This window comes from Macrobrachium nipponense, chromosome 19 (assembly GCF_015104395.2).
Source record: "Macrobrachium nipponense isolate FS-2020 chromosome 19, ASM1510439v2, whole genome shotgun sequence".
Taxonomy (NCBI): domain Eukaryota; kingdom Metazoa; phylum Arthropoda; class Malacostraca; order Decapoda; family Palaemonidae; genus Macrobrachium; species Macrobrachium nipponense.
Window position 1 is genome coordinate 57,051,968 of NC_061088.1, and position 26,272 is coordinate 57,078,239.

At 40.4% G+C, this 26,272-nt stretch overlaps 1 protein-coding gene across 14 annotated transcripts in view; it reads left to right on the forward strand.

Annotated features, from left to right (window-relative positions):
• The window catches only part of LOC135217291 (atlastin-like), a 473,758-nt gene that overhangs the window by 307,384 nt on the left and 140,102 nt on the right, over positions 1-26,272 (forward strand). The window lies entirely within an intron of this gene.

Genomic DNA, 26,272 nt, shown 5'->3' on the forward strand with positions numbered 1-26,272 from the left:
ATTTTAACAATGAGGAAAACGCTTTCAAACTCAAGCAGTCCCTCCGACCCTTGTCAGGACTGGGGAAAAAAGTCACGGAAGTGGCAAAGAACAAAGTGACATGGCTTTTCCATTATGAAGGAGACCGAGTGATGGATGGTACCAGTTTCTGAATTGCCAAACTGTCAAGAACGAGGGTGTGGTGTTCATATGGTGACGTCATAATAGCCTCGGAGTTATTATTGGCTTCATTCCTGATATTCAATTGTTCTTCAGGGCACGGTCTAGCTATGTTCAAGATCTACCTATTTTGGGTATAGTAAGTCTGACGACGACACGCAAGCTGCCTGGCTTGCAGAAGGATTAATAGAGTAGTAATATCTTTAGTGATATCATAGTTAAAATCATAGTATATCAATTGCTTCCATGGCTTCATTAGCCCCCGAGTCATTACACACTGAACCCGGTGTTTTGGGGAGTATAAAATATCTTTTCCCTTATTGTACGACCATACTTGGGCCACACTACATTCATCAAATGAAATGATACATAACCGGTCAGTTTCAGGCATTACCACAGCTTTAACCTTCGTAAATTTATGAATGATGACAATATACCTGGTTCTACATCAATCTTTGACAACCATGGATTTAAGGCCGTTTTAGATGGATATGGTAATTACAGATTTCCCGCAAATATTTATAGGCTTTGGGGCTTAAACTACGCAAGGTAATAGCATTTCTAATATCATCACCAGACCAACGATATATAGGGGTCCCATTTAACAAATATTCGATATGTGACTCACTGAAGAATTTACTTAAGGCAAGACTTATCTTGGCTACCAAACGTTGCATCTCTTTCTTTAAAAGAATCCTTTCTTTGTTCCATTCTTCTTTTTCTTCTAGCAAAGCATCTCTTTGCTTTTCGGCAGCCTCCAGTTCCTTTTGCACATCTTTAATAGTTAGAATTTTCACTTCGAATGCCTCAACCTACAAACTTCTGGTTTTCTAGTGGAAGATTTTTATAATTTTCCACTGGAAAGTCTTTGCCATTCTATTTTCAGTTCCCTTCTCCTTTCGTTCAATTGCAGAATTCACTGTAGAACAGATTTTATTATTGTAGACTGAACAGTTTAACAGAAAGATACAATATATGCTCTCATATTAATACTACGAAGACACCAAAATTAATAATAATCATGATAATAATAATAATAATAATAATAATAATATAATAATAATAATAATAATAAAATAATAATAATAATAATACTTTATTAAAAGTAATGGCTACTTCAGCAGCGTTACACTTGTAGAGATTCTTCTCTATTTTACAAATAGCGGCTTTTTCCGTGCTACTTAAACAGGCTAGTAGAGAGCCTATAGAGGTCATGATCAAATGCAGTGTCAAAATAGGTGTATATATTTGGATTTTACAGATAAACTATGATACCAAAGTCACGCCCAAGAGGGGGCTATCAAAAATCATGCCGGCACCAAACATCAAGAGGCCATCTCCCGGGATGTCATCATACAGAACACGAAGATCATCGGGAAGGCCCCTGATGCCCGTCGGTTACGCCTGCTGGAGGCACTTCTCATCCAGCAAATAAAACCTACACTGAATATGACGCAGGAAGAATTTCTCCTCCCAACGAGTATGAGAAGACCTGCCACCAACAATGATACCACCGATCACGACAACTCTACGGAAGACAACGCCCCCGAACAAAGTACGCCTACACCCGATGAAAATCAAATTAGCCGTGACGTCCCGCAGCGTAGCGCAACGCCCATCAACGTTACCGCGCCGCTCAGGAGGTCTAGACGGCTGTATAACCTGCAGCATCGCAACCATCGACTCGGAGAAAGTGGCTTGAGACCTGGCTCAAGCCACCAATGAAAACGAAGACTTACCACCAACAGCCAATAGGAGATCAGCATGGGGCAGACCACCTGCTGTCAACCCCAAATATAAGGAGGACGGACACCACACCAAGATCAGTCCACCCTCAGCTTCCTAGCCCGAGGATGTCTGGCAGCTCCAGACGAAAGCTCACTTTTAGAAAGAGAGAGAGAGAGAAAGAGAATCGTTTATGACTTTGATGACTATGGTATCATAGTTTATCTATAAAATTCAAATATGTACACCTATTTTGGCACTGTATTTGATCATGACCTCTATAGGTGCTCTACTAGCCTGTTTAAGTAGCACAGAAAAAGCCGCTATTCGTAAAATAGAGAAGAATCTCTACAAGTGTAACGTTGCTGAAGTAGCCATTACTTTTAATACAGTATGCTTGAGAAAGGGTCTGCTATTTAACCGTCATGCCCGTGAATAATTTACGTATTGTAGACTATCCTGATTTGCATGGCTGCATTTTCAAATCTATAACTGAGAGATAGGACACGTGATATGCTTTATGATGCACTCACAGTAATAATAATAAGAAAGCCTTCGACATGATACCACACACATGGCTAATAGAATGCCTGAAAATATATGGAGCAGAGGAAAACACCATCAGCTTCCTCAAAAATACAATGCACAACTGGAATACAATACTTGCAAGCTCTGGAATAAGACTAGCAGAGGTTAATATCAGGAGAGGGATCTTCCAGGGCGACTCACTGTCCCCACTACTCTTCATAGTAGCCATGATTCCCATGACAGAAGTACTGCAGAAGATGGATGCTGGGTACCAAAAAAAGAGGCAACAGAATTAACCTTCTGATGTTCATGGACAACATCAAGCTGTGTGGTAAGAGCATCAAGGAAATAGATACCCTAATCCAGACGGTAAGGATTGTATCTAGGGACATCAGGATGGAGTTTGGAATAGAAAAATGTGCCTTAGTCAACAAACAAAAGGGCAAAGTAACAAGGACTGAAGGGATAGATCTACCAGATGGGAGCAACATCAAACACATAGATGAGACGGGATGCAAATACCAGGGAATAATGGAAGGAGGGGATATAAAACACCAAGAGATGAAGGACACGATCAGGAAAGAACATATGCAGAGACTCAAGGCGATACTCAAGTCAAACTGAATGCCAGAAATATGATAAAAGCCACAAACACAGGGGTAGTGCCAGTAATCAGATACAGTGCAGGAATAGTGGAATGGACGAAGTCAGAACTCCGCAGCATAGACCAGAAAACTAGGAAACATATGACAATACACAAAGCAATAGACCCAAGAGCAAATATGGACAGACTGTACATAACACGAAAGGAAGGAGGGAGAGGACTGCGTCAACATCGAGAAGGAACGCTGGGGCAATATATGAAAACCAGTGAAGATGAGTGGCTCAAGAGTGCATGGGAAGAAGGACTGATAAAAGTAGACAAAGACCCTGAAATATACAGAGACAGGAGAACGACAAACAGAACAGAGGACTGGCACAACAAACCAATGCGCGGACAATACATGAGACAGACTAAAGAACTAGCCAGCGATGACACATGGCAATGGCTACAGAGGGGAAAGGTCAAGAAAGAAACTGAAGGAATGATAACAGTGGCACAAGATCAGGCCCGAACCAGATATGTTCAAAGAACGATAATGGAAATAACATCTCTCCCATATGTAGGAAGTGCAAAACGAAAAATAAAACCATAAACCACATATCAAGTGAATGTTTGGTACTTACACAGAACCAATACAAAAAGAGGCAGGATTCAGTGGCAAAAGCCCTCCACTGGAGCCTGTGCAAGAAACATCAGCTACCTTGCAGTAATAAGTGATACGACTACCAACCTGAAGGAGTGATAGAAAACGAACAGGCAAAGATCCTGTGGGACTATGGTATCAGAACAAATAGGGTGATACGTGACATTGATTGACAAAATCAAGAAGAAAGTATCACTCATTGATGTCGCAGTACCATGGGACACCAGAGTTGAAGAGAGCACGATCCCAAGATCCCTGAAAAGGAATCTAGAAAAACTAGAAAAACTAGAGGTTGAAGTAGCCATAGGACTCATGCAGAAGAGTGTGATCCTAGAAATGGCACACATGGTAAAAAAAGTGATGGGCTCCCAAGGAGGCAGGATGCAACCTGGAACCCCACACTATAAATACCACCTACTATGAAATTCAGGGCCTCTGTAACACGGTTTTTTGGAATTTGCTTCTTATCAAAGCCTCGGATGCAGCTGAAAGTTGACATATGTATATTTTACAACTACACACAAATTTTGTCAGCATTATCAAAAACCTAAACCCGATAGTTTTAATTTGTATAGAGTAAAAATGATCTAGCCGACGCCATGGCCAATGATTGCGAGCCAAGAGTCGAAAAACATTCATTACGTAAGCAAGGTAAACCTCATTTTACGAAATGTTGCCCCGCCCATCCACCAGACAGAAACTCATTCACCTTATTCCATCGGCTCTGAAACCCATAGTAGTCAAGAATGGCTAACAGGATTTGGAATTGTCCCCTTGGTTGCAAAACTGCATTTGTCTTACGACTTGCAACTTTATACAGTCAAGAGAAAGCCCATGGCCATACTTACTATAGCCTGAATGGTAATTATTCAATTTCTAGTTTAAATCCAATGTTTATGGTCTGATTTGTATTTAGCGTAACGTGATTATAATACTTGTAATGTCATTCAGGATTTTGAACATTTCCATTAACTATTCACTATGCCACAATGCCACCAAGAGAGAGAAAGAAAGAGAGAGATTGTATGTAAACAATCTTTATATATCTATTTTTGTTAAAATAAGATTTTTATCCAAAGTAAATACAAGCTTATATGTGCTAAAATCTCCAGCAGACCAACGGATCATCCGATATAATTTTTTTCTTCTTTAGTCTGTACGACCATGTTGGATATAAAGACTTTATGAATGGCGGAACGATACATCGATGTGGGTGGGGTATCTGCTAGCGTAGTAATACTACTGTACCAGTAGTGCCGTAAAATTAGTAATAGCAGCAATATATATGAATTAAACGTTTAGGCCAACTGCTGGGATCCCTGAGGATCATTTAGCTCTTCTTACAACTACTCGAGAAATGAGTTTTTATAGCCAGAAGTTAAATGTTCTAATACAACAATGTCCATGATAGCCTTCATTGTTATCCTGAATTATAACGAGGCCAAAGTGGGTGGACCCTCGTGAGGTCATCATTCTGACGATAATTATTGGTGAAGGTTTAAAGCCAAAATACGGTACCGTCTTTTTTTTTTTTTTTAGGTAGATAGCCGATAAATAAAAATTGCTTGACATTGGATACAGCAGTTATCAAATCAAGCTTGTCTACTATGGCTTTGAAAATTACCAACTATTCCCTACATTTTGTCAATATGATTGTGACCTATAAAGTAGATTATAATTTCTTAGGACACTTATTTTGGGAGTTAGACTAATAATCGAAGTGTTTTTGTATTTATTAACATATTTTGTTGGTTTGTTCATTATGACAGTTATCAGTGGAGAGGATTCAGAGTTCATAAAGGTGTACTGCTTTGCTTGTATTTAAATTTTTGTCATTGTTGCCAGAGGTATAGCCTTCGTTACGTATAGCCAATCATCCATCGAGAAAGAGGGAAGAAATGCTGTCATAAGTTACGTAACGAGTGCGTTCGAAACCTTATCTCTGAATAAGTTGGCCCGTCTTCAAAAAAAGTCACTTTTACATTATAAGTACCAAATTTATTCAACCTACGTAATGCAGAATAGAGTCAAATTTTATGTGTAGATATAATGTGTATTCTGAATAAGCGTTATATCTATGAAATGCATAGATAAAAAGTTATTGCCAAAAAACCGTGTTACAGAAGCCCTGAATCTCATAGTAGTCGAATTGGAGGACTGTAATAGACCAAAAAAAAAAAATAATAATAATAATGGTTGCGATGATTTGTAGATATTCTTGTAACTAATCTAATTTAATAAGAATTAAACTGTTAGATTCAAGGCATACCATTCACTGTTGGGACAGCACCATCTTGTAATAAATTTACATTTCTTGGAGTTGGCAGCTGAAGGAGCTCGTACTTCGGATATCTTTTATAGGCTGTAGATTCAAAAGGCAGGCTACAAACTTTCATTTTTAATATTAACAGGGGTGATATTACAAAACTGCAGCCACTTCTGTTGCCCCTCCTGATCTTTAGGAAAATGATGAAATTTACGTTCGGATTTTCCTTTCGCTTCTGACTAGATCTGCATCCATACACGGAACAAGTAGCCATGTCTCCATGTCTCGGTCGGGTTGTGAGACTTAAAGGACTGACCAGGTGAAGAGCGCCCTAATCCGGTGTCAGAGAGTGTCCTTAATCTTCACACTAATGGGGTCAAATACTGTCTGAGGACTTTTTTTTACCTGAACCTCAGTCAGATCAGCCCTGTGACATCATGTGCGATATTGTCATATTTTGGTCAGAAGCGGTCTAACCCTGTACTCTTTTAATCCTGGCTGTCAGTAGGGATCATGACATCACACGGAAGTTGACGGCTAGAAATTTTCCTTGTAAGCCAGGCATTATATAGGCATCAGTTTTGTCATTAATGAAAACAGAGCTGAAATTTTTACTGTAGAAGAAATGCTAGCCGTAGTATCTTTTGATGAAATGAACATCGCAAAACACTGGAATTATGATAAAGGAATATATATAGATTAAATAAACCTTATGGAAAATTTCAGGTTATCATGCTGATCTAGGGGTCTGGCTGCTAAAGGGAGACAACCATCGTTTATGATTTTGACAAATCAAGTGTACATGAGATGGTGATAGGAATGACTGCGGAAGTAGAGAATTCAGGCTACCCTGTCATTGCATATGTTCTTGATGTAGTGTCGAACAATTAAAACTTATGGCAGGTTTTTGGGATAGACCCAATAAAATTAAAGCAAGGTGCATTGAAATAAACTATGTCACGACAGGGGAATATTCGTATTTGCCGATGCACCACATATCATAAAACTGACAAGAAATCATTGTATAACTAAGGGGTTTTGTTTTGAGGATTGAATACTGATTTCTGACTCTTGTATGAGGGAAAAGTCAAGTAAGATACGCCCAGAATATGTATGGTCTATCTAGCTCACAAGATGAGTGGGATTCGTATACACTTGAAAAAGCTGAACTTACGCACAGCGTTTGAAATATGCTAAGTCTATTGAATATATATTTATGTGGGGGTGGGGGGGGGGCTTATTGGGAAGCAGGATCTGGAAGGTTAATATGGAACTTCTCTCTATGATAAATGCCTGGTTTGGTGTCATGCAAATGTAAAATCAAGGAATGCTTATGGAACTGACTTAGACAACCGGAAAGCTCTTCTATGTAAAATTATGAATGTCAAGACGAAAATGGGAGTGTGCAATGCAAGATGAAGCACATCATAATTTCCAAAAGGGCGTGATCTGTATCGTGTCACTCCTTAGATGTTAATCAAAACTATATTGCAGAATATATATTAACATGATAATTGAATCAGGACCCACTAGAAAATGTTTTTTAATGTTGCAGACAGATGAGTGGACCGCATGATCACCCGGGTGCTGTTGGCTATAAATACAGAAATAGAAAGCTGTTTCTCGGTAAGAACGTTGAACTCATCACCAATAAAATAAACGTCAATAAAAAGAAAGGAAATACCGATTGCTTCTCAGCTGAGTTGGTGTCGATGAAATGCATCAAGCAAAGCCCTTGTAATGAGCGCAAACTTCCATTAGAAATTTGCATAACCAGCAAAATCCAAAGTATAGACTTGGATCTAGAATTTGAGAACAATAATTCAGATAACTCCCCAGAGGATATGGCCAGTTTTTATAAAGTGACTAAAGGTTCAAGATCGATAGAATTAACAAGTCAACTCTATAAGACATCTGAAATTTTTTCTTGACAATTAAGCTTTATGAGATGCATCCAAATCCATTCACGGATAAGAATGTTTGCCTTTCAAATGAAATCAACAGGTGTTGATCTTCCCGCTGAAGTCATTTAATTTTGGCTAAATTTTGTCTCTTTTAGGATGAGATACCTGAACAAGAAAATTGAGATGAAAAAAAAGAATAAATCGTGCAATAAGATCATTAAAAAAATTTTGCGATTGAAAAATTTTTTGGTTTTCTCGACTTATTTTATGAAATATATGTTTCTATTAAATAAATTTTTGGCGTTGTGTTTAAGGAATTTGATGTTTAACTACCCTTATTTGTGAAAAAATAAGGAACAAAAAGAAACTGGTAACAACACGGGGAATATGGCAACACTCGTTCTTCGCGTGACGTCATGCGCAGGGCGCTCATATTTCGGTCAACTACTCTGGACTGGAGATCAGGGGTAAATAATTTGCTGGCCGTTCGGTAACTTACGCCTTTATGAGCATCATATCTCACTTTGAGTGCTGATCACATCGGCAGCAATGAAATAAATATATTACCCCCGGATTGCTTGAGGGAGGGCAGTTTCTCTGTGTGTTTTAGGAAGCTATGAATGGTTCCAGGATTCAAAACAAGTGAATCTGGCATCACCCGTTCGATAATGGTGATTTAGAATTTTCTCAACCAAAGGCATTAACATCCTATCGTGTATATAAGGTAATTTAACATAATACCTAAGTTTCTGTACTAAATGTATTTTTTACAAATTTGGAAAATAGGCGCATTGGGTAACAATTGGCGATAAAGAATCCTTCAAGAAATATAATTTCATCATGGAATAGTTTCCAACTGGATGTTAGGTTTATAGCGCAGTGGAGGAGAGTTGATAAAGCATTTAATTTAAAATTATGAAAACAAAAACTAAAAATTCAGGACAAGACCGGTAAAAGTAGGTTTCCTGTAGAATCCTATGTTAAAACAGGTATCCTTAAGAACAACCATTGTGTCTAAAAAGGCTAATTGTCCATTTATTCTAATTCGCAGATGAATTTAATATTTTGAGGTTTAGAGTTAGCATATTGTCTAAAGGAATCGCTATGATGTCTATCTTCAAACAAACCAAAAGTGTCATCTATATACCTCCGATAAAAAAAGTGGTTTAAAGGAAGAAGGGCAATTGTCCAGCAGTTCCCTTTTAAATTTGAGCATAAAAATATTGGCGAATGTGCAGCCTGGGGTTGCCCATACTATTGGCAAGTAAACTTTTTTATTAAAAACGAAAGCGGTGTCCCGCACTGCTAATTCCAACAATTTTCTAAAATCATCACGTATAGGCCATTGTAAGTAGTATCGTCTTCTGTAAAAAGAAAAAAAAAAAGTATTTAAAATAAAGCAGATTGCTTCCTCCACAGGTATATTAGTGAAAAGTGCTTCAATATCGAAGCTACCCAATAAAGAAACCAATGTAATATGCCATGCCTTCCGTATCCCCATGCCTATATATATATATATATATATATATATATATATATATGTATGTATGTATAGATATATATATAGATATATATATATATATATATATATATATATATATATATATATATATACACACACACACACACACATATATATATATATATATATATATATATATATATATATACATACACACGCACGCGCGCGCGCGTTATGGGGAAGGAAAACTCTTCTTAAAAGTTTTCGTTAGGTATCGTTAGCTTTCATTTCTCAAGAATGTTCATGCTTGCAGTCGCTTGTACTTAGATGTTAGCTATCATCAACTCTATGTGTTTCAGTTGAAGGTGATAATTAAACTTTGTTTCCCTAAATACATTTATTATCCTCTTGAATATTCACGAAGTTCCACCTAATTATTTGGGTAATTGAACCGAGTCTAAGTTAACACTCGTAACTTTTATAAGTCGACACTTGGACTTAGATTCGTTCTTCAAGTCACTGGGCACTCGTGAAGAAATTTACAAGTCCACAAATCACTATGGAGGCCGCAGTCACTGTTGCACACTTTCGATACTCCCTTGCAATCTCCTGTCTTTCTGCACTGGTTCTGTGGAGCGATCCTATAAATGGCCTCTTGCTTAGGTGCCTATTTGCAATATAAGTTTCTCACCTTTCGTCTAAAAGGAATCACTTTTCCATTTGTATTCATGCTCTACCTTTCAATGCCTTTTGTTCAACGGCTGTTATAATCTCATCGTAACATCATGTAAGAGGTCACTGTGTGAGGTCGAGGACTCTGCTCTCCCATATATTCCATTACCCTCTGACCTTCATTGATTAGTTCGACCCTACTTTTAACCTTTGCACTGCTCTGGGTTCAATACGCTACGCACCGCACCATACGGTAATTGATCTCATGTTGTTGACCACTAGCGTTTTTCGCGTCATACTGTATACCCTTATTTGTATATTAAGATATTTAGTCTTATTCAATTATCGATCGTTTCTTTTATTTATATTTATATCTATATATATTATATAATTATCTATATATATATATATATATATAATTGCTATATATATATATACTTTATTAGGCTTCCAGGGAAAGGCATTCGATATAAATTGAAGGTTTATTGCTGATGCCGACGTTTCACAACTACATTGTTGCATCTTCAAGGCTGAAATACAGCGAGTTGATTCTTAATAATTAATCATAAAAACACTTATAAAATAAAAATATAAAAATATAACTAAAATCACTTATTTAAAATGTTAACTCATTTAAAAATATACATATATAAAAACAAAAAAGACCAAAAAAACACAACACCATTGGCACGAAAATGACCTACCCAGACGGGAGTTGAAAGGAAACTGTTGAAACAAAGTTACAATAATAATAAACAAGGCACACACGTACAGTAAGGCAACGACAAGTATGGCTATTTCTCAGACAGAGTAGTGGAAGCTGAACTAAGGTTCCCGACACTCTGAGCAGTGTCACTTTATGGCACTTCATGTCGTTTTCACTCTCTGACCAGTGGCACTTCATGTCGTTTTCACTCTCTGACCAGTGGCACGTCATGTCGTTTTCACTCTCTGACCAGTGGCACGTCATGTCGTTTTCACTCTCTGACCAGTGGCACTTCATGTCGTTTTCACTCTCTGACCAGTGGCACGTCATGTCGTTTTCACTCTCTGACCAGTGGCACTTCATGTCGTTTTCACTCTCTGACCAGTGGCACGTCATGTCGTTTTCACTCTCTGACCAGTGGCACGTCATGTCGTTTTCACTCTCTGACCAGTGGCACTTCATGTCGTTTTCACTCTCTGACCAGTGGCACGTCATGTCGTTTTCACTCTCTGACCAGTGGCACTTCATGTCGTTTTCACTCTCGGACCAGTGGCACTTCGTCGTTTTCACTCTTTGACCATGGTCACTTTATGTCGTTTTCACTATGTGACCATTATCATTTCATGTTATTTTCATTCTGAGCAGTGTGATATTGTCATTTTCACTCTTTGAGGAGTGTCACTCGTGTCATTTTCACCCTTTCATCAGTGTCACTTATTGTAATTTATTTTGTATATCTCTGAGTTGCTCTTCAACTATTCCAACTCCTCCTCATTGTTGAGGTGGCCGATGGCGAAAAGTGGTCCAACCTTTGGCTGTGTAGCCAGAATTTCTTTTGTCATGAACTCTTGGTTGAAAATGCGAGCCACTGGTTGGAGGGTCCCGTGCTGGTCTGTTTAGTTAGCGGTGGTGTCCTTAAGAAGCACAAAACCTGACTTCCTTTGCTGAATGCTCTACCTTAGTATTTTGGAATTGATTGTTTGAACTGGATTCGGTCAACTTGCCCATTGGGAGATTGTTATGCTTTTTGTTTGTCGTCTTTACTGAAATCGACCAGGTTTTTGAATCTGGTGATCCTCGGTGGCGCTATGATTCCTGGAAGTCCTCTCATTCATCTTCAACTGTATAATGTGAAGTTTTCATTCGTCACAATCGTGATTACTTAAGCCAAGTATATTGTATCTCTCTCTCTCTCTCTCTCTCTCTCTCTCTCTCTCTCTCTCTCTCTCTCAAAACATAACGCCTCGTCTTTTCAAATTTGACCTTTGGATGTTTGTGGGAATTGTTGTGTGAATAGAATGTAAATATACTGCTAGGTATTTGCCCTCCTAGGTGGGGTAGTGCCGTCAGTGCACTGTGCACCTCATGTGGTGCACTGTTGGCATTACTTAAGGTTCTTTGCAGCTTGCCTTCGGCCACTGGCTGCAATCCCTTTCGTTCCTTTTACTGGGTAAATGCACAAAAAATCATTTCAAATGAAAAAAACTCAAAACATAAAAATTTGCAAAGTGTAAAAATTGAAATTGTTTCACCAAACCTCTAAAAAATAAAGTTACAACTTTATGAATGTAATAACACATTACCTTGGTACCAAATATGTTTTTCTGCTCCCAAAATTTCACCATTCACAATATTTAAAAAAAGAAAAGGTGCTGTTACACACTTGTACAATGTTTGTTCAGATTCGACAATAAGCACTTAGGAGTACTAAATAACTCTAAGAAATACAAAATCTAAAATTTACGAGTGACCAATCACTAAGTATAAAATCTTTAAGTTAATATGAAATCAAAAGTGGCATGGGAGAGAGAGAGATAGAGAGAGAGGGAGATGATTACGCCCCGAGGTCTTAATCAGAATGAATTTCCTAATTTTCCTTTCGCACGGAAGCTAATCAGTTGATTTCATCACACAAAACGTTTTGGGGCCGAGAGACAGTTACTTGAATAAAAATCCTTTCAAAACAATATCTAAAGAGAAATGGGAATTACAATCATAAATAAAATATATTATTACATGATTTAAGACAATAAAAGTATTTTAATATGAAAGAAATAATAATTTATAATGAAAGCAAATCTAAGTGACGTCACTTCCCAATGATGACGTACGCTTAAATAGAAGGTTCTAGAATGATCTTGCGAAAGATGGTGCAATCCTTTCACATGATTACTCGGCAAAGATGTACACGTTTGAAACCAGTCATGTACGTTGTATGCTCAACATGTTCTAAAAAAAAAGAACTCCCTTATCAGAAGTGTTGACAGGATTCCGAAACAAAACGGAGACTTCGAGTTCCCCTTATCTCGAGGGATGGCAACAATTTCTAGCTTTGAACGGACAATGTTAATCTCTATCTCTCTTTTCACATTCTACGTTATCTTAACTATTAAATTATGTTATGCGAAATCTGAACATACATTTTTAGAACATACTATAACTCTAAGCTAAATAAGGAATCTGAAAATATTGCAAACACTTTTCCAACATTTCATGGCTATAGAGAGGAAATATGCATTATGAAAGCAACAGCATATAATAATATTCTCTTTCTTCCGCCTTACTTTCCACCCTCTCCTAACAATTGTTTCATAGTGCCCCTTCGAGGGTATCCTCATAGGTCCCAGTGCTTGGCCTTTGACCTAAATTCTATATTGAGTTCAATTCAGTTCGAGCGTATTTGCATATTTGTATCTTTTGTGTATATATTTCATAATGGCAAGCCCAAGATACCTTTCTCGGATGCTAGTTCTACATATCTGTATCTTGAAATAGGGTGAATATTGGCATGAAACTAATATTTTATTTTATGAACCCAGGAAAGGATGGCCGCCTTCATTTCTAATTGAGGCGAAAGGAACTTGGATTTATATATGAAAGTGCGAGACAAGCTCCTCTCCGTTTTCTGTTGAGGTGTTCTCGTGAAAGGTCTATGTTTGAGAAACTATGAAGGATACTACATCCACTCACTCGTTTCTGCTATGTTAGTGTTCATTGTTATCTTCCATAAACAGTCCTGTTTTTTTACTGTTTTTGTGAAGTTCCTGAGCGTGCCATTTGGCAAACCATGATAAAAGCCGCCTCCAGAAATCACCTATCAATCAATATGTATGAAGGAGTGGTGGTTTCTTCAGTATTCAACTGTGGGAGTTGTATCAAGTGTTCCTTGCATCAACTATTATGGCTCCTGTCTTTCTTTTTTCATTCCATCAGGAGTGGGTGTCATCATTGGCAATGTATACGTATATATAGCTGATGTTATTGATGAAGAGTGGTGACTGTGTTGGTGTTTTGTAGTAAGTCACCACAATGAATGCCCCTCAGGTGAGTCATCGCTCCTTGATACTTACCGTGGAAGTGTCGGCACCTCAGCTGACCATGTCAGGCTCCTGGGTCTGGAGAACAAATTGTTGGATGAGGCTGATTTCCGATTGATTCAGCCGCCTCGTCTTCTCCTTGAGCAAATGAATTTGGTTGACAGAAGGGATGAATCTGGGGGCTTGTAAGCATGGTATTCAACTACAGTTACTGTTGGGGGGGTGGAGGTTATGCCCCAGAATTTACAACGTAAGCTGTCTCTGGGTTCTCGGTATTATAATTTTTTGGTTTTTTGTTTTTTTATAAAGTTTTTCTGCACCTCAAGGGAAACCAGGGTGCCTCTGTATTTCTATTGTATATGAAATGGGTACTTCATGTATAAATTGTTCCACAAGCTGGATTTTGGTGAAGAATATCCAGCTTTGGGATCTGTAAATTAAGATATCCAGAAGAGTACTTTACATGATTGACTTTCCATGAAGTGTTAAGATCTTGGTGTGTGGTATAATAGTAGACGTCGCACTATTCAGTAGAAGGACAAGAGATACAGATGTGGCCTTAAGTCCAAAAAAGCTTAATATGATTTGGTTATCAATTTTTGGAAACTTGTATCAAGGGTAGAAGAGGTTTAGTGTTACCACGGATGCAGTGCCTCTCTCCAGACTGAGTGACAAGGTCAACATGACGTTTCTATTCATTTTCTTTTTTCCATTTCAAATGTTGAATCATCCTGTACACTTTGTTGTACCCATCTGCATCATTCAATCGTGAGTTGCGAACTGAGGGAGAGATGGTCTTAATCTGCACTGAAATGGTCAAGATGTAGAACCTGGAGACTTCTAAGGGCAATTTGGAATGCGTTCCTTGTCGTTATGAAATTTCAAAATTTCAGTGAGTTGATGGTTCTTAACAGAAGGGAAGAGTTTCAAAATCTGATCAGCTGACAAGTCAGATGTCGGTTGTTGGTGAGTAAAGGGTGACAGGTATCATTCACCCTTCCTGTAAGGGTTAGGTGGGGCCATCAAGGTCGAAAATGCAGGTATTCGGGACTGTCATTATCATCTACACATAGAGAGGGCCCCTTGGTTAGATTATGGAAATTGACATTTGGCTTCCTTCATTTTGAAGGTCACAGAGTGATTTGAAAATGGAGTTATATAAGTTTGAGTGTTGGCGGACGTCAAGATACTTTGGGATCTATGAATTCGAATGATTCAATCCTCTCGTAAAAGGGCTGAGCCCATCCTAACCAAAGTTCCTTGTAATGTGGTTATGGGCTGCTCTAGGAGCAAGAGCCTGTGCTGGTACAAAGCAATCTGAATCATAACCAGCCTCGTGTTGGAGAGTGTTTTGAATTACATCACACCAAAGAGTATGAAAACACTGAAGTCTTTTCAGATGCCCATAGGAGACTATTGACACTTATGCCTCAGAACTACTTCTATAGAAGTTTCTATCATGAAATGCTAAATACGGTATTGTGCAATTTATATGGTTCTATTCACTTCAGAATTGTCCCAATACATCAAATGTACACTTTTCTGTACGACAAAATCATTTGAAGATTTAAAGAACAGAAAAAAAGATGCATTTGGGCAGAAGTCTTACATGAAAACAAAGATGGCCAGAGTAGTTGATTCCACAGGGGCCAGAAAACACCCACCTTTTGGAAGGGTCCGCCTTACAAATCACCGCCTCATGAGGCACTTGCAGGTCCAGCAGTTTGAAGTGCAATTCTGAGTGATTTCAGGAACAATGGGAAAGAGCCTGAAGTAACCCCTACACTTCGGCTTGGTATGGAAATTGAGTAGGAAGCTATGGGTAGGGAGAGGAGGTCTCTTTCCCAGGCACCAGAACACCGAATTAAGCAGTAGGTACAGTGCCAAAGGACCTACTTGAGCCATAGGCCACATTGGGTGAAACTGACTCCACGCAGGAGCGTTGGTGAGTATTATTAATTCCTAAAGGTATTTTCAGTGGAACTTGACCACATGGCAACCAGACTTGCCCCAGGATCTTAATTAAACAGAAGTAGGTATGAGATATTCGAAATGAGCTGTTAAAAAGCAGGAATGATACATAAGAAGCAATTATTCAAAACTGACCAGAAGAAAGGGACCTAACTAGTGGACCAAGTGAAGGGTGATAGAATGGCTTCCAACAGAACGTCTTGAGTAATAGTCTGAGAACAGCATTTCATGACTGTTTGCTATTTTGAATATTAAGCCACCTGTGTAATTGACACCCAAGAAATCATGAAAGGTGCTATTATTCGCACTTGCATACCTATAGTGAGTTGAAAAAATAATGATTGAAAGCTCATCATTCGATTGCTTCTTACCTGAGTACATTGTTTGTTACAAGCTCTCATTCGTGTGGTGCTGCTTTTATATTACAATATCAATCAGCTTTTTATGATTCAAGTAAGGTGTGATGGTTCTTAGTTTATATAAGCAGCGTTCAGATGCTTTACTTGAGAAATAGTTTGCATTTTGATCACAGTAAACCTCTGATATCAGAGACAGGCGGTGGTTTCAGGTAATCGAGAACTGGCTGTGCATATTCTGTTGGTGAGTGGACAGATGAAATGAAGTAGAGTATTCTTAAGCCATGTCTGAGGACCAATTCTCAGGCAGGTTGCTGCTTTGAATGAGGACTGGGCTCCTATTTCTCAGGTATCTTGCCAAAAGATGCCATGGTGTGAGCTGCGAGCTCTGTGTGACATTTCATGGTGATCTGGATCCAGATCAGTATTATGAAATGGTTCTTAGGAGCGGTGCTGGGCCAAGGGTGCAATTCTGTTGGCTTTATTGTTGATGGACTTTCTTACTCAACAATATTTCGGGCTCGAATCCGGTAGTATAGTGTATGGTCAGACGTGGTTGTTGAAGTCCTTTGGTAGTTATTAATGTGAACGGAATTTTAATATCCAGTGTCATGCTTGAATGAATCCTTCTTGAAATTGCTGAAGCAGAACGAGCAGCTTGAGTGTCTCTTGTATTAGATCCAAATTTTCTTCCAGAGAAAAGAAAATGAGCTTATTTCTTTTAGGTACTTGAGCGTCTCCTGTGTAGCCAGAACTTCCAAAAAGGATTCTTCAGAGTGAATTGATTGCAATGAATATTTGATGCTGGTGTTCCTTGGTTTGATCATCGGGAGAGGCAGAGGCCGTCTTGAGAGTTCTCGGAGAATGTCTACTGCTGCTGCTTGGATGACCTTTCGTTGTTCTTTGCCAGCTGTTGTCTGCGTGGTGTCTGTCCTCCTATTAATGCATTTGTTCCGCCTTGTTGCTATTTTTGTTTGACAGTGTTCCCAGAATCCAGTGAGTGAAACCCTCATTCTGATCTGATGAAGAGAGAAAGAAGTGCCCCATCTGTAGCGTCTCGCTTGTTATGACAGAACACCTGCACATGGTAGCGACTTGGATGAAATTAGCTTTATCTAAATATTTATTTAGACATATTATGTCTAGTCAGTGAACTGAAACTCCCAGGAATCTCTACGTCAGTATTTTGGAATTGATTGTTTGAATTGGATTTGGTCATCTTGCCCATTTCGTCGCGTCGACAGTTTTGTTTACTTGAAATTTTAATGCAGCCATTATCCGTAACCTGCTAGTAAAGCTGACTTGCGAATACCGTGGGATTTGGTAGAGATTTCATACGCCTCTCTCTCTCTCTCTCCTCTCTCTCTCTCTCTCTCTCTCTCTCTCTCTCTCTCTCTCTCTCTGATCAGTACTCTTGTTTGTCAGGAATTGTATGGAGCGAACGCATTTCAAGCGAAAAGTAAATGTTGAAAACATTATTGTAGGTCCAATATATTCTCAAATACTTTTTTTTTTTTTTTCTGATAAGCGCCCATTTTTATTGAGGAATGCATTTTCGGTTGTTGTTATGATTCAGTTGAGTTGTCGATGTCTTATTTTTCATTCCTCTGACCAAGACCTCCATATGACGTTGATTTGTAGTAGTATGACCATAACAGGTTTATTCACTTTGAAGCCGCTATTCGAGCCTGTCACTGCAGTCACTGACATACTCACAGTGAATAATAAATGTGGATTAAATGTGGCATTTATTAACAGAACCGACCCCGGTGTTCAGAGCGAAGGCAAAGGCTTGATCTCATTTCTTGGGAGACCCTGACGTCCTAAGTAACCAGAGTTTGATATCGTCGTGCTGCTGCCGTGGCCTGAGTGTCATGAACAGTATGGTGCAATTTCATAATTTGATGCCTGATGACTCGAGAACTTGCTTGCCCCTGGAACAAACATCCGCAGGTTTAACTGATCAAGTTTTCAGCCAACGTGTAGCCCATTATTTTGTCTAGAGGAGATCTGATGAAATCGAACAGTTGCGCGAATTACAGTCCTCGAGGCCAGAGGCTTATTGAGCTTGGTTGGTTATGCCTTGAATTGTCTTCCTTTCGAGAGAAGCGGTGTAAAACAGGGTAGATTGTTGCCGTGCCTAATTTTTCTAAGTGTGTTCAGTTATTATTTCGATAAGGGGCCATTATTGTACTAGTCAAAAGGGATATATTGCCAGTAGTACGTTCATGTGCAACGTCTGAACGGGATCAAATGCCTTCCGTCCATATTTGACGCAGTGATTCCCTGGAGAGGTTTTCGTCCTTGATGAAGAAAGGAAAGTGCCAGAAGGGAAACCCGAAATCTTAGCCAGCTTCACCAAGTCCCCTTTGAGGTCGACTCGTTTGAAATAGATGAGCTGGAGTTCTCCTCTGGGAACGCTGGAAAGTCTCCGGAAAATAAAGGCTTCGCTCCACAGGCAGCGATGAAACAATCCAGAGAAGCTGCCCCTAACTTCTACTCATCAAATAGGAATTGGAAAAGCTAAACCGAAGATTTCACTAGACGGATATAGACTGCGGATGTTGCTGCCTTTCCGACATCTTGCACACTGCTCTCTCTGGATTTTGCCTGTTGGATTCCCACGTTGTCGTAAACTATCTTTTTCATTTTAATCGTTTCTCTTATTCATTTCGTAGGACGACATGAACTTACTTTTGAATGTTTATTTAAAAGTTATTTCCTCAATCTATCCACAGGGGTAGTGCCGTCAGTGCATCTCGTGGGGTGTAGCTGCTGCAACCCCTTTCATTCCTCTTACTGTACCTCCTTTCATATTCTCTTTCTTCCATCCCACTACCCACCTTCTCCTAACAATGATCTCATCGTGCAAGTGCTTTGAGGGGTTTCTCCTGTGACACCTTTCTAATCTGCCTACTGTCAGTTTCCTTTCCAGCGGCGCCACATGACATCTTGGGTCCTATGTTTGGCCTTAGGCCTAAGCTCTATATTCCAATTCCAGTCTACCCCCCTCCCTGCCACCCCCCCCCCCCCCCGTCCTATTTATGAAGTCATCAGATGAAGTGGCGTTGTCTGAATAATGCAGGGGAACCTCAAGACGTTTCTGTGGCATCTAAGAGTTCCTCGCTGGACGAGTGGTTTTCGCGCTCGGCTGCCAATCCGGTGGTCCGATATTCGAATCCCGGCTCGGCCAACGCGGAATCAGAGGAATTTATTTCTGGTGATAGAAATTCTTTTCTCGATATAGTGTGGTTCGGATCCCACAATAACTTGTAGGTCCCGTTGCTTGGTGACCAATTGGTTCCTAGCCACGTAAAAATATCTAATCCTTCGGGCCAGCCCTAGGAGATCTGTTAATCAGCTTAGTGGTCTGGAAAAACTAAGATACTTAACTTTTTTGTGGCATCTATGAAAGGGTGGGGGGGGGGGGGGGGGGGTTCGTCACTCCTGGCGCTTGGATTCGTGTGTGTGGGTGGATGGGTGAGGGTCATTCCGGCATGTAAGGCAAGTCCTGCGTTATGCGTCATATCGTGACTCATTTCGCGCCAGACGATGGACGAGTGAGTCACTGGAGTAGAGTGTTGGGCGGGCTTTGTTAGCAGCTTTCTCTCTCTTCAGCCATATTCAATGCCTTGGTTTGATAGTGCAAGCTACGTATGATTCTGGATTAGGCAGTGACACCTCTATTCGGTATAAATGAACTGGAATCTGATTTTTCAGCTGCTTGTGCATAATATCAGGAAGGTTTTGCACAAAGCTTGTTGCAAGCATCCTGCAAAAGGGATGCTGTATTGTGATGCAATAGTCGTGCGACTTTATCAAAACCAATTGTCATCAAGTACCCGAGTCTCGTGCGATGGGAACATTTCATTACGACAAAGATGCTGTTTCGGGATACTTCCTCTCTCCTGAGTAATGAATGGGCTGCGTCGCTAATGGTCCCATTCATATAATAATATTATATAATATATATATATATATATATATATATTAATTTAATATATACTAATATATATATTATTTTATATATTATTATAAATATATATCTCTCTCTCTCTCTCTCTCTCTCTCTCTCTCTCTATATATATATATATTATATATATTATATATATATATATATATCTCTCTCTCTCTCTCTCTCTCTCTATATATATATATATATATATATATATATAAATATATATATATATATATATAGAGAGAGAGAGAAGAAGAGAGAGAGCAGGAAGATAGATATTTATAATATATAGATATATATATATATATATATATAGAGGAGAGAGATAGAGATAGATATAGATATATTATATATATATATATATATATATCGATATATATATAGATATATTATATATATTATATTATTATATTAATAATATATATAGGATAATATATAGATATATTATATCTATAATATATATATATTAATATATATATATAATATATATATATCTCTATATATACACATGTACACATGACAGTGAATCGAAGAGATTTCGTTGCAGGGCCACGAATTCAGGAACGATTTCGTCGCAGGGCCACGAATTCGGGAAAGATTTAGTTGCATGGCCACGAATTCGGGAAGGATTTCGTTGCAGGGCCACGATTTCGGGAAAGATTTCGTTGCAGGACCATGAATTCGGGAAAGATTTTGTTGCATGGCCACGAATTCGGGAAGGATTTCGTCGCAGGGCCACGAATTCGGGAAAGATTTCGTTGCAGGACCATGAATTCGGGAAAGATTACGTTGCAGGGCCACGAATTTGGGAAAGATTACGTTGCAGGGCCACGAATTCGGGAAAGATTTCGTTGCCGGGCCACGAATTCAGGAAAGATTACATTGCAGGACCATGAATTCGGGAAAGATTACGTTGCATGTCCACGAATTCGGGAAAGATTTCGTTGCAGGACCACGAATTCAGGAAAGATTTCGTTGCAGGACCACGAATTCGGGAAAGGTTACATTGCAGGACCACGAATTCGGGATAGATTTCGTTGCAGGGCCACGAATTCGGGAAAGATTACGTTGCAGGGCCACGAATTCGGGAAGGATTTCATTGCAGGGCCACGAATTCGGGAAGGATTTCATTGCAGGGCCACGAATTCGGGATAGATTTCGTTGGAGGGCCACGAATTCGGGAAAGATTACGTTGCAGGGCCACGAATTCGGGAAAGATTACGTTGCAGGGCCACGAATTCGGGATAGATTTCGTTGGAGGGCCACGCATTCGGGAAAGATTACATTGCAGGGCCACGAATTCGGGAAAGATTACGTTGCAGGGCCACGAATTCGGGATAGATTTCGTTGCAGGGCCACGAATTCGAGACCGATTTCGTTGCAGGGCCACGAATTCGGGAAAGATTTCGTAGCAGGGCCGCGAATTCACGAAAGATTTCGTTGCAGGGCCACGAATTCGGGAAGGATTTTGTTGCAGGGCCACGAATTCGGGAAAGATTACGTTGCAGGGCCACGAATTCGGGAAGGGTTTTGTTGCAGGGCCACGAATTCGGGAAAGTTTACGTTGCAGGGCCACGAATTCAGGAAAGATTTCGTTGCAGGGCCACGAATTCGGGAAAGATTTCATTGCAGGGCCACGAATTCACGAAGTATTTCGTTGGAGGGCCACGAATTCGGGAAAGATTTCATTGCAGGGCCACGAATTCACGAAGGATTTCGTTGGAGGGCCACGAATTCGGGAAAGATTTCGTTGCAGGGCCACGAATTCGGGAAAGATTTCGTTGCTGGGCCACGAATTCGGGAAAGATTACGTTGCAGGGCCACGAATTCGGGAAAGATTACGTTGCTGGGCCACGAATTTGGGAAAGATTTCGTTGCTGGGCCACGAATTCAGGAAAGATTTCGTTGCTGGGCCACGAATTCGGGAAAGATTTCGTTGCTGGGCCACGAATTCGGGAAAGATTTCGTTGCTGGCCCACGAATTCAGGAAAGATTTCGTTGCTGGGCCACGAATTCGGGAAAGATTTCGTTGCAGGGCCACGAATTCAGGAAAGATTTCGTTGCTGGGCCACGAATTCGGGAAAGATTTAATTGCAGGGCCACGCATTCGGGAAAGATTTCGTTGCTGGGCCACGAATTCCGGAAAGATTTCGTTGCAGGCCCACGATTCCGAAAGATTTCGTTGCTGGGCCACGAATTCGGGAAAGATTTCATTGCAGGGCCACGCATTCGGGAAAGATTTCGTTGCTGGGCCACGAATTCCGGAAAGATTTCGTTGCAGGGCCACGAATTCTGGAAAGATTTCGTTGCTGGGCCACGAATTCGGGAAAGATTTCGTTGCAGGGCCACGCATTCGGGAAAGATTTCGTTGCTGGGCCACGAATTCTGGAAAGATTTCGTTGCTGGGCCACGAATTCGGGAAAGATTTCGTTGCAGGGCCACGCATTTGGGAAAGATTTCGTTGCTGGGCCACGAATTCGGGAAAGATTTCGTTGCAGGGCCACGCATTCGGGAAAGATTTCGTTTCTGGGCCACGCATTCGGGAAAGATTTCGTTGCTGGGCCACGAATTCCGGAAAGATTTCGTTGCAGGGCCACGAATTCGGGAAAGATTTCGTTGCAGGGCCACGCATTCGGGAAAGATTTCGTTGCTGGGCCACGAATTCGGGAACGATTTCGTTGCAGGGCCACGAATTCGGGAAAGATTTCTTTGGAGGGCCACGCATTCGGGAAAGATTTCGTTGCTGGGCCACGAATTCGGGAACGATTTCGTTGCAGGGCCACGAATTCGGGAACGATTTCGTTGCAGGGCCACGAATTCGGGAAAGATTTCTTTGGAGGGCCACGCATTGGGGAAAGATTTCGTTGTAGGGCCACGAATTCAAGATAATTGTGCAATGATTTCACACGCTTTCTTTGACATAGAATACTGTTGTAGATTTGATGTACTATATACCCTAAATTGTGAAATGTGACCCCTGGTCAATACTTTAATGGCAGACTTGGCTCGATCAATTCTTGGACGAGCACCATTCAGTGCGTGTCCCTGTTGGCACTCTCCTCCCATGAGACCATTGTGGAAGTTAGGTCTGGAAGCTAATAATCCCTTCTCAAAAATGGTGCTTGGGAAGTTGAAGAAAAACTTTGGAATGTTTATGAGGGCAGTAGAATCTTCGCACTGAGACCCGAGAAAACAGCAACCACCCATTTTCTTGCTTTGACTGGATTCTCAGCAGTCTGTTGCTTGGCAGTGACTTTGGCCTGAACAGCTCTTCACTGTCAAGACCTTTTTTCTGTATATTTCATGGATGGTTTCCTCTCCTGGGTGAGTGCGCAGGCGTTGGCACCCTCTGGACATTGGTTTCGTTACAGATCTCTTCTGGTATCGATACTCTGTCGACTTTGCAGTTGTTTCTTGGGATGACTTGAAGTTGGGGAAATGGCAACTTTGGTCTAATATATAGAATGTTTGTTTTGTTATTTAGAATATCGAAGTTTGAAGTTGGGTGGGTGGAGACCGCGTATGAAGTGGGGAATGAGTTGCGGGGTGTTAGTGTGATGAGGAATATTCACACCGCTTGGCAGTATGAAGAGTTGTGTTTGGTATGTTCGCAAATGTGTTTGGTGAGCATGAGCGCTTTCACGTCTAGTGTAGAAGTTCTTGTTTAGGTTGGGCTTCGATGATTCCATGAAAGTGTTCTCGTCGCTAATTTTCTCTCTCTCTCTCTCTCTCTCTCTCTCTCTCTCTCTCTCTCTCTCAGATGAAAGTCACTAGTAGGAATGAGTGTATAAAATAGATTTGAATGGAAATCCAGATTTGTAATTGTTGGGAGGGTCACGGAAAGCCACGGATTGGAATTCGCAGTGGGAAATTCGGAGGTGTGGACCAGAGGAGACCCGATGGTGGGTGGGGAGGGGTTCGGGGGAACTAAAGAGTGGACGGAACAGCGGCAGGTCCTCCCTGGAGTCACTCTGAGTCTGAGGGCTCAGGGCTGAGCCTGAGTTGAGGCGCCAGTTGCCCTGAAGCAGTCAGTGTGTTAAGATAAAGCGGGCCATGAGTGTGCTCTGACCCCCCCTCCCCCCTGTGTATTGGCGTCGTATTTATTGTTATTGCTCATCTCTAGGAAGTGTTTCTTCTTCGCACGAAACGTCATCTGGGAAATCGAGTTGTTACTTTTTTTTCATTTTGAAAAATTTTGTGTTTTAAAATGTTTGTGGATGGAAAAGGCTTCGACGTGACTCCACCTCAGAGAAAGTTTGAAGTCTTTTAGTGGCCGCCTCCCTGAAAATCATGTGAAGCGAAATCTACGGGTCTATATCTGCGTCAGTTTAGTCATCTTTAGAAAGAAAGATCTCGAGATAAGAAAGGTTGTCAACTTTGCATTGTCTTAACTTACAATGATTTGTGGTGTCACAATCTAAGAGTTCGTGGAGCGTTAACAGCTTCAGAAGAAGAAGAAGACGTTGGCAGAGCCTCCTCCTCCTCCTCCTCCTCCGCCCCCCTTCTTCCCCAGATCCACACCGCCTCCCCTTCCTCTTCCTCCCTTACGGCATCAGTGACGCTTGATGTTCATTTTGCCATTAGTGTTTCATGAGTTCATAAGATCATCTTGTCTTCTGTTTGGTGTCGATTTTCCCCTCCGTCGAGTGGACTTCCTCTGGGGTCACTCCTGACCTTGAGTGGAGTTACTCCTCGTGTGGACGGAAGGTTGAGCCAACTCCTTGTAAGACTGAAGGAGGTAAGTCCTGCCGCCAGTTCTCGAAGCTCACCGCGTGAAGGACGTTTTCGCTTACTCTTAGTTTCGATTCCTTGCTTACTTCAGACACTTGAACTCTCTCGCACTCACATGAGAGAGAGAGAGAGAGAGAGAGAGAGAGAGTACATATTGTATATATATTATGTTGTGGGCTTGGGTAGCTATTTTTGTTAGCCATTTGCATCGTGGTACTTAGAGGACTAGCATTTTAAAAGTTGCTTAGCATGGGTTGTCATTCTTTTTGTAGCGCCTTTATAGTTGGTCGTCAGTATTTTTGACACCTGGAGGTCATGATTGATCTAAATTAAACGTTAAGACATCACCCCATGTTTGTTTGGGTGGTGTTTAGTTTGATGGTGAGAAAGCTCGGCTTCTGTCTTTCGTTTGGTGTTTCAGTCATCGTTGTTTGTTTTTTGTTTAGTTTTGTCCTGAGTCACTCACTGGTCGACTCACTCGGACGTGAACTCATGCAGACACCCAGCTGCTGTTTTGCCATTCATTTGCACGAGGCAATTTGCTTGCATTTCATGTTGAAAGTGGTCATGTTGAAATGGATTGTTTTGAACTGCATGGACATGATATATTTGTTTTTTAATAATTGCCTAGATAAACATACATGGACAGTTGTTGACACTGAGGAAACGCGCGATTTGTTAAATAAATATTTGTACTTGCATATTGTTGTCAGCTATTTTTAATAGCATAATGAATATGAAGGCCTTAAAGTTTGTCAAAATAGCATAATGAATATGAAGGCCTTAAAGTTTGTCAAGAAAACGACCAATTTTCTGTCATTTGACAAAGTGAAGTACAGTGGAAATGTTTCAGCAATTTCAGAATCGTAACGGCTTTTGCCTTCTAGCGAAGCAGTGACAATAATCTATCAAAGTTGACTCGTTTCATAACTACTTCCAGTGACATGCGCATAGATCTGTCACGAAACGAGGAAGTAAAGCAGACCAACTCTGCTGTCTGCTATCTTTTCCATGAGTTCGTTTATGAAAGAGAATTTCGTAAGTATTGCAATATGATGACTGAAGTGGCTTTGTTTACAGTTTGCGTTTATTTCACGCATTTTGAAACGTTTTTGTGCCAGATGCCGATTAGTTTTTTTCCATTTAGTAGTTGGTCATATTTTTCAGTTTCCGACGGTTTCTGATCTGGTGAATATCATACTGATATTTGTGGTTAGCCGATTTATTGAGTTATGATAAGAATCAGTATGTTTGTTCGTGTCAGAAGGTT